The sequence below is a fragment of the Herpailurus yagouaroundi genome, unplaced genomic scaffold (assembly GCF_014898765.1).
Source record: "Herpailurus yagouaroundi ecotype Mexico unplaced genomic scaffold, PumYag 213, whole genome shotgun sequence".
NCBI classification, from domain to species: Eukaryota; Metazoa; Chordata; class Mammalia; order Carnivora; family Felidae; genus Herpailurus; species Herpailurus yagouaroundi.
In genome coordinates, this window is record NW_024412444.1 from 9,421,668 (window position 1) to 9,432,257 (window position 10,590).

The window sequence follows — 10,590 nt, forward strand, 5'->3', positions numbered from 1 at the left end:
CCCCCCCCCCCCCCCCCCCAACACAAAAACATGCTATCAATCTGGCGCGCACTGTAGACAATGCAATGCTAGATCTCTTAAGACCTTCTTAGAAGCCTTGTCAAATGTGCCTTAAAAGTGGTTACCCTAGGGGATGAGAAGAGAAAGAGAAAGCATTTATTCCTCAACTCTCAACTCCCATTGGCCAAGAGTTTCCCAAAGGATCATTAATTCCTAGGCTTCTAGGATGCACCTGCAAACCTGCCAAGCAGCTCTGACAGTCCCCCTGGGCCATGATGTCAGGGAATTCCTGAAACAAATTCAGGAGGCCTGGGATACACACCCAAGCAAGATGCTGTTTATATGTACCTGCAGAAAGCTGCCTGAAGCCTGTGTGAACAGGTCGTTGCAGCCAGGGTAGAATCAGAAGTCAAGAGAATTTGAAGCCACATTCCATACAGAACTCGGAGACCCACAGCCTCACTGATCAATGCTGGAGGAACTAAGTGCACTTATTGGAAGATATACAAAGCTTTGTATATGAAGCCAATCTCCCATTATCTTACCTTATGAAGATTGCTCAAAATTGAGTGTTCTATTCTCTGAGCATCTTAACTGTGGAAGGAATTTTGATAACTCAAAGGGTGCTTCCTTGCCCCTTTAACAAAAAGGAAATTCTCTATTTCTAATACTCAATATTTGCTTCTAGTCTCAAAAGTATTGATATCATGACTCAGATATTGGTTTTGGACAGAAAAGGCAAATTCTCAAAGTCCTGCCAACATGGGAATGCTTATTCTTTCCTCCTCCTCACAAGAGCCTCTGATTTGCCTCCCTTGTCATGTTTCTACTTCCCCTTCCCATACACAGAAATATTTAGGATTCAAAATTCACAAGGTTCTTTTCCATTTTACATATAGGCAGAGTATAACTCAAGAAAATCCATAAGCAAAAGTAGTATCCTCAACACTTGGGTTGAAAAAAACACTTGTTTATGAGCTTGCCATTTCCTTATTCAACTAACAAAGTGTTTAATGGCAATTCACAAAAATACTTCCTGAATAAAACTGGTTATTTTGTACCAAGAGGAGAAAAAGATGATTCCCTAGTGATCTTGCTTAGGACTGGAAATTCTATAGTAGCTATAGGTGTGTGTTGGACAAAAATAAGAACATATACCTTAATAGTTTGTGGCTTCTCCAGGTTTCTTAAATGGTCAGTGGCTAAATGTTCCCCCCCCCCACCCCGCCCCTTGCAACTTAAACATAGACTGCCCAATCCTTGGTCCTTAGTAATTGGAAAGCTCTACCTTCAGGACCCATCCTCCAGCAATTGTAATAATGTCCCTTGCTTTTTCATCTGGGGATTTAAATGGTACCATGAGATGTACACATACCCAATCTGGGTTAGGGGTGTGATTTAAATATGCTGTCAGTTTTGATTTTTCACATTACCTGCTCATGCTGGTCAAGAAGGCTCACTAAACTAGCAATAAGGTTTCAATCTGAGGAGATAAAAATAAACCCTGTGTCACGTGAGTAGCTGGAGGCTTTTTCAGACTGAGTTCAGCACACTGAAGGAAGGAAGTTGCCCAGTGAATACAATGAAGGGAGACAGTTGTCCCCTCCAGAGTTCAGCCACAGGATTCTCTTCTCATTAACATTTCCCATTTTGGAGAACAGACTTGTAAATTGTCTGCACAGAGGTACAAGAGCTGCTAATTAGGTGTCCTAACTAATTGCTTGACCACAAGGAAAACAAGTAAGAAATCAAAGAAAATACTTGCAGTTCTCCTTCAGAAACTGATAAAGGAGTCTGAGGTTCCAACAGTGTCTTGCACACAGAAGCACTCAATAAATGTTTTCAGAACACAATGCAATGGGATTCACCCCAGTATCCAGATTTTATTTTCAGCCAGTGCACAGTTTTCCCTCTCTGTGATAGAGGTTTGGTTTCCTACTCAAAGATAGGCAAACGCCCATGGCTCCAGCTCAACATGCATGGTGCACAGGACAATTGTATCCAGAATAGCCTAACTAGAAACCACTATTATCAGTGATTCTTCCAAACAACCAGCTGGACAGATTTTTTTCTTCTACTCTCATGCTTTTGGGCTAGACCGAGGATAGCAGTCAGGATGGGCTGAGTTGTGCAGCAATAAGAGCAAAATCCCAAATCTTGGTGACTTAAAAAGATGTAGGTCTACTTCTTGCTTGTACTGCATACTCTGTACAGTTTGATGGAGGACTGTTTACCCACTGGGTTTCCATGTTCCCTGTAGCTGGGTTAAAAAAAAAAAAATCCCTTGCTCTGGCAATTATTTCCACCTAGATGAGACACATGCTACCTCCTCTCAAATTTTATCATCCAAAGCAAGTCAGAGACCACAACTGCAAGGTGTCAGGAAGTGGAAACATCCACATCCTGAGAAGGAGGCAGTAAAATGGAGTACAGTTACCTTTGAACAATAGGTTTTAAACAACACAGGCCCACTTACACATGCATACATTTTGATAAATACCATACAGTACTATAAATGTATTTTCTCTTCCTTATGACCTTAACATTTTCTCTTCTCTAACTTACTTTATTGTAAGAATACAGTATATAATACATATACGGTACAAAATATGTGTAAATTGAATGTTTATTAGTAAGAATTCTGGTCAACAGTAGACTATCAGGAGTTACGTTTTGCGAGAGTTAAAAGTTAGTGAAGTTTTGGTGGTGGTGGGGGTGGGGTGGATAGTATTCAAGGGTTAACTGTATTTGGGAAAAGAGCTCTGCTTTGGCTTCATCTGGGAAGATCCTGACTCTGTGCCTCCAACTCTGGATCGTGTTTAAAGTCCTATTAAAAACCCCTGGGAAGGGGCGCCTGGGTGGCTCAGTGGGTTAAGTGTCCAACTCTTGATTTCCATTCAGGTCATGAGCTCACGGTCATGAGATGGAGTCCTGTATCAGGTTCCTCAATGGGCACTGAACCTGCTTAAGATTCTCTCTCTTGGAGCACCTGGGTGGCTCAGTCGGTTGAGCGTCCAACTTCAGCTCAGGTCATGATCTCACAGTTTGTGAGTTCAAGCCTCGTGTTGGGCTCTGTGCTGACAGCTTGGAGCCTGGAGCCTGCTTCTGATTCTGTGCCTCCCTCTCTCTCTGCCCCTCCCCCACTCATGTTCTGTTTCTCTCAAAAATAAACAAACGTTAAAAAAATTTTTTTTAAAAAGGTTCTCTCTCACGCACACGCAGAAAAAGAAAAAATGCACTGGAAAGAACTTTTCATTGAAGTGAAACATGTTATAGCCAAAATATGGTTTAAGGCATGACCCAGTCTTAAATTGTTTGTTAGGGAGTTCTTAAAGTTCTATCCTAAATACTGCCCTCTTCAGTTAAAAATGAGGTTCTTTACCTATACATATAGAGAAATAGAACTCTAAATAGGCCTAATTCCATTTGCCATGGTAGTCCTGTCAGTACAGCACTGCTCGAAAGACAAAGTTTTGTGGATTGCTAGATTTTCAGTAAACAAGTCTAATGAGGGTTCAGTTAAGTCATGTGTTCCAGAGAACCGAATGAGCAGAAAGGCTTCTGTGAGAGGGTCTGAAGAGAGTAAATGAGAAAGGACAGCCAGATAGCAAACGCTGTAACAAGGCTCCTGTCCCCAACAGACCAGCGACACTCCCCCCCGCCCACCCCCATGAGGTTCCAGTGAGAAAATAAATCCCCTGTGGCCAAGTTAAAAGATAGGGTCTCTCCCAACTTTCCACAGATGTTATAGAATTCAGAAGGGGCTCCCAGGACACAAGTATGGAAGTGAGCACCCCCGAAAAAGGAGCCAGGGTTGTGGCTCAAGGCAAGGTCAAGGAGTTTAGGAGTGGTGTTGGTTTAGGAGTCATGGGCTAATATTTCTGTTCTTCCCCTGGGGAAGCGCTCAAACTGTAGCCCTCAGGTCCAATTGGGCTGTTTCTGTATGGTCTGTGAGCTAAGAAGATTTTACATTTTCACATTGTTGAAAAAAAATTGTAGAAATTCATCTCTTATCATGTAAGTATATGTAAGATCCTGGATCTTGCCTTTTTGCCTGCAAAGTCTAAAATTACCATAGGGCTCTTTGCCAAAAAATTTGCAGACCCCACCCTAGTATTAAGGGGACTTCCTCCAGCACTCTCTCAGGAACACGTTTTAAGGGAATTCACAAAAGACACTGGTTTATGTTGCTGTGGAGCCCACCTTCTGTGGGTCATAGAACTTTCATGCAGGTACACTACTTGTAGAGAGCAGAAGAAACTAGAAAAATGCAGAGGACCAAGAGAAAGACAGTGGTACAGCAGGAATTACATAAAATTGGATTTCACAACCAGCACGACTGTTCATTTATTTTTTATTTCAACAACTTTGCAATTGAGGCTCTGAACTTTGGTTTGCTTGTTGTGAAATGCAGGTAATTGGGATTACTTCATCTTCCCAGATGTCGGTTTTGGTGTACATATCAACAAGGCCCACTGGGAAGAACCCCCTTTGAACACTGAATAGGCCTTAGCAGACGCAGCTGCTGGTGGCGTATTATCTCCACACAGTAGAGGTAGCACCACAGTCTCATCCACGTGGTAGATTCAGCAAACGATCAACTAGACATTGGCGTCACTCTATTCAAATGTGAGTAACAATGGGTGATTAACCAAGGGTTGGTATGGATCTCCAGCCACAGCTCACTTTAACAACTTGGCATCTGTGACATTAACAATTCAGTTTTCAATTAGGTGCCAAACTGTAACAATAGAGAGAGTATGGTCCCTGAAGTGAAAGAAAGCACACAGAGAACAGACATTACTAAAGAACTTTCTCTGTGTTCTCATTCCTTCCACAACCATGCCAACAGTCATCATTAAGCATTCTCTATATTAAGTGGCTTCATGGTGATAGCAAATATAAAGCCCCTGCTGTCACAGAGTTTACATTCGTTTGATGGGAGAAGATCTATGGTAAGCAAATTAACAAATGGGAATTATAGATAGTTATGTATTGCTGTGAAGGAAGTGAAAATAGGCGGAGAAAGTAATTGGATGTCAAGTTTAGGAAAGGTGAGCGGAGAAGATGAACAACAGCTGGACCAGCTGTAGGGCAAGCACGCCAGACAGAAGAGGAGTGAAAGGGTCCTGAAGCTTCAAGGGGCACAAAGGCCAGAATTTGGTGAGGGAAGGAGAGAGAAAGGAGGAAAAAGTCTAGAGAAGCAGAGGGTCAGATTATGTACAGCTGTGGCTCTAATATAAAGTGTGGCTTCATTTTAGTCGATTGCAAGGCATAAGGTTAATTATTTACAACTGAGCACCTGTGGTCCATTCCTCCTCATGGTGGCTAAGGCAGAACAGTCACCCAGAGGGACCAGGAGTCAAAGGAGTTTGCACAGCAACAGCTGGGGGAAGAGTAGAGCTGACCACATGGAGTTTGCTCAACCTGCCAGCTGCTGGAGGAGTAAGTGTGGACCAGACAGAGAGAGAGAAGAGCCATAGTTGGAAGCTGAAAAGACACAGGTAAAGACAGGAGGTGAGAAAGAGGTCACAAGGTCAGAAGGGCTAAACTTTCATCATCATCTCCCATTCCTCTTTTGATCCCAGTATGGTGTTCCCTGGTTGGGTAGACTGTGATTAAAGGAGAATGTGGCCACTGTGAATCCAGAAATGTGTTGGACACCATGAGACCACATTGGAGGCCAAGTCAGACACAGCTAGAGGAGGATACAGATGTCGAACCATGTGACAAGTTTTGTTTCTGTTCATGCTATGTGGTCAGAGAGCAGATTTCTTCAAAATGGAGCAATCAGGGCAGAAAGAAAACGAGACGGAACTGTAAACAGGCTCTAAAAAGTAGTGGTAAATCTGAAATGACAAGGAATGGACAGAAGCTAAAGCTGAGAAACAGGGGGACAACAAAGAACATTCCTGATGAAGGCCACCATGGTTTCCTTTTCTGGTAATTACAGCAAGATGTGTTTTATAGTAACATTTCAACAACAGACTTAATTCCCTCCACCTACCACCTGGCTCAGATCAGTATCACCTCCCCTTTTTTAAAAGAGGGAGTTCAGAGAGACTCTTTAGAGAGATAAGAGGGGACACTGGCTGTTCTGAAAACAGGACGCTTTCTTCTTTGAAAACTCTTTCAAAGGGAAAAGCTGCCGGATAATGAAAAGTATCATCATCATTATTATTTACTTCAAATATTGGGCTCTCTAACAAAAGCTTCATTCTTTGTAATCTTATTGTTGTTTGGGGTATCAAAAGGGCATTGAAATTCATTTACACCTTCAGCTCTGGATACAACGAGTGCCACCTGCTGCTCTCCCTCTGAGGCTGGTTTATCCTATTATGCTATTTATAGGAACTCCATGGTGAAGGTGGCGGGAATAGTGATGCCAAAGTTTCTTGCTTCCCTCCGTCTGACAGCTGGCATGTTGTCTGACAATACAAAGGAAAAGAAGAAAGGTTGCATATCAAAATATTTTGAAGGCTTTGCTGTCAAACATACAGACACACAACTTAGATGATTACTTAAGTTTCATTGCATTGTCCAAAATGAAATCTTTCTAACCTGGGGGAAGTTTACACATTTCAGGAAAATAATTTGGTTTTCGACTCCAAATTTTTTTTTTTACCTTTTCTTATTTACACATGTGTGCGCACGCACCCACCCACACACACACATACACACACACAGGGAGGGTGGCTGTGGGGGTGGGGAGGCAGTGTGTGCATACACAAGCTCTTTAATATTTTGCCGAGGAGATCAGTTCTGAGTATGAGGTTTTCTTTACTTCTAACATGCAAAATGAGTTCATCAAGGTAAATTTCCATCAAGTAACTCAAACACCTACCGACTCTGATAAGTAAATAAAGTCACCCTAACATAGAAAACTCTAACTAGCAAGGTGGGGTTTAATGCAATCAATGCCCAGGAGTACAAAGGCAAAATGAGTACTCAAAGTTTGACTCAAAGGAATAGAAGGCCTTTCCAAGTTGATTATCTTCTATTTCCTAGCCTTTGGGTTCTAGAAGTTCTTCACTATCCAAACAGAACTACCCCTTTTGGATATTTGCATTATTAAAACACCACACTCCACAGCAGTGTTACATATCCCCTACTCTATGGCTAATATCCCTGAAGATAAAGGTCTTTTGTGGAGACAAATTTACTCCCTATTTTATCACTGGTCACAAATTCAGATGCTGAAAATGGTGAGAAGGCGTTTGTGTTAATAACAGACTTTTTGCCAGGGCTCCTTCAGCCTCCCTGCCACGGTCTTCTTCAAAACCTTCCTTTCCATGCCAGCCCCCAGCTGCCTGGACAAGGAGTAGAAATCCTTGAATAGAAATGAATTCTCAGAGGTTTTCCTGACCTTTGACTTGGGTACCAGGTCTCCAGAGGATGCATTGAACTGATCAGATTGCCTCTCAGGAATTTGAAACAAAAGACACAGGTGGTTGTGAGGAATTTAGGGGAAGAGCTGGGACACAGTCAGTGGCAGCACATGCCCACGTCCTAAGGACCAAGGACTGAAAGGCAGCTGATTGAGAGTGAGAAAGGATCAGATATGAAGACTCAGAGGTGGAGAGCAAGCCAGTCCCTGGAGCTGCCCTGGGGCTGGACCTTGCAGAAGTCTGATTGTGTGACAGCCCCTGGGTTCCTGGGAGATCTCTGTATCCTTACAAAAGAAAAAGGACCTTTGAACTTCAACTCATTGAGCAGATCTCTCTTCCTTTCAACCTAAAGATCCCTTATTCAGGAGATGGCCAATAGAATCCCTGAATCAGTCACCTAGTTAGCGTTAAACACGCAACACTGGTCTCTATCCAGATGTCTCCAATCAAATGATGCTGGAAATGGAGATCAGGAATCTGTATTTTTATCAAGTACCATACACCCCACCAGAATCAGACACTGTTTGTTACACAAACATCTTCAAAGGCATTTAGCCTTTAAAAGTTAATAAAAATACGAAGAACAAAAAGTTGGTTAACATCATATTCAGTGTTTAGAACATGTCATAGTCACATCATCTTTAAGTCTCTAAAAAACACTGCAAATATGAGGGGTGGTTAAGTTAGTCCACAAATAGTACATCATTGCTTATTACTGCAGTGAGTTCTAATTGTTCTCCTTAAGTGAGCATGTGCCTATTAAAATTAGCATCATATACAGCTTTGATTTCCCCTTTTGTCCATAAGCTGTTATGTGTCCTATGTGACATATGCCATGTCATAATTGTGATTATTTCAATGCCAATGAACTGAGAAAGGAGAAGTCAAACTATCTCCAGACTCACAATTACAAAGCTTAGTTTTTCAACAAGTATTTACTAAGTCCTCTGTGCCTAGATCTCCACCAGACACAAATGATACAGAAATAACTAACATGCCAGGCCTTGAGCCAAAGAGATTGTAATCTTGGTTTGGGGGAGAGATGTGCTGGTAATCTATTAAGACTGCCAGGAAGATCTGTGAACACCAAAACAGACATATGTACAATGGGGTCATGGAGAGAGTGGGGTCAACTCTACACTAGGGGAGGGATAAAAAGAGAGTCTTTCCAGATTCCACTCAAATGGAGTCTCATATAGTACAGCCTATACCTGAGTGGGTCCATTTGCTTAATTCTGGAATTGAGTATTTGCCAGCACTGGATGACAGATAAACCATGCCTTCTACCTAGGTTTTATCAGGAATAGATATTATAATCTTTATTTTCTATCTCCTCTGTCTTATTTCTCGGGTTAGCCAAAACTCAAGCAGGTGGAATACACTGCTTGATCCCAGCACAAAGAAGTCACTAAGAAATCATTTTCTTAGAACTTTTCTACATTTATTAATATTCCAGTGTCTACCATACTGAAGACTGGGCTATGCCCAAAGGTGTACAAACTTTTCCATTTAGAGCTTAGTCAGAGGGAAACACAGATGTGGACAATAAAGGTATGACATAATTGCCACATGTTTTAACAGAGTGGCACAGAATTATCAAGAGCAATTAATTCTGTCTCCCAGGTAGAGGCAGATTCTGAGGGCAAGATTTTGCTCTGAATTAGGATTTGAGCCTCTAAAGACTTACTATAAATGAGAAAACTAAACCATTCTAACAAAGAATATATACTGTAGGAGTTAGCTTTTGCTGTGTAGCAAGGCACTCCAAAACATAGCTTAAAGCATTTATCACTTTTGTGAGTTACTTTGGCAGTGCTGCTGCTCTGAGTTGGCTTGGCTGAAGCCATGTGGCCTAGGAGGACCTCGCTCCCTTGTCTGAGGCCATCACTGGGATGGGTGAGACAGGCAGGGTCTCTGTCTTTGTGGCCTCTCCTCCTCCAGGAGGCTAGCCCTGGCTTGCTCATATGAGGGCAGGATTCTTGGAAGCAAGAGAAAATAAGCCCCAGTAAGTGCACATTTTCAAGCCTCCCATACCACACTGGCAAATATCCCACTGGCCAAAGCAAGTCAAATCAGATTCTGGGGGTAAAGAAATAGATTTTCTCTCTTAATGGGAAGAGCTGCAAAGTCATGTTGCAGAGGTGTGTATGCATACATTCATGGGAGGAATGATCACAGCCATCTTTGAAAATAATTTGCTCTATTATTAAATTGTATTAAATATATACAGAACCACATCCTTGGTTAATCCTAGTAATTTTCACTTGGGGACAGGGGCATGAGTGGGGAAAGAATATGAAAAAAAATCAGCCTATGGGGAGTCTAAACCATTATCATCACTACCACCACCATCACCAACACAAACTCAAAAACTGCAATTCCAAAAAGTAAAATACATAAGGTCAATGTAAAGGTCCAACATTGCTTTAAACAGTATCATTTAAGTCACCCTTGAATACAAACATAGAATGGTATAAATACCTGGAAGACGACTCATTTAGCTCCTATTTAATATGGAAGAAGCAAAGCCCAGACTGGAGCAACTCTTGGCAACTCACTGAAAACCATGAGAAGTGCTTGGCTGGCTGGCTCAGCAGCCAGTAGGTGTGCAATTGACATTTGTTGTGGACTTTGTTGATGCATTGAAAGAGGTTCCAGTATCATGAAGCGATGCTGAACATCTGCTTATCCTGGCTCCTCCAATGGCTGAGGTTTGTACTTTGGTCAGAATGTTAGCAAACGGAACCTTGTCACAAATTTTGTCAGGGACTAAAAGTCAATATCTGGAGTCCTCTCCCACCCAGAAGGTGAATTGATATTGAATTGAATCCTTCTCGTGCTGTTACAAAATAAGCCCTTAAAAAACAATGAGCAAATGGAAAATAGAGTGTCTTTTATTGATTGTGATGTTTCCACTTAACTCGATTCTGGCTGGGGAGCTTCTCCGGTGGCACATGCGCACAGAGCAAGGGCATCACCACGGTCGATAATTCTGAGGAAATGGACAGCCTCGTCTGCCTAATGGATCTCTCCAATTTCCTCCACTGGGATCCAACTTGGGATTAGTCACTCGACAGATTTTTCAACAGTTCCTCTAGACTTTGCTTTCTTTCAGAGCAATTTGGTACATGTCAGCAGAGCGTCTGAGCTAACTTTCATGACTAAGGACTTTTTTTTTTTTTTTTTAAGGACACTGAGGTGT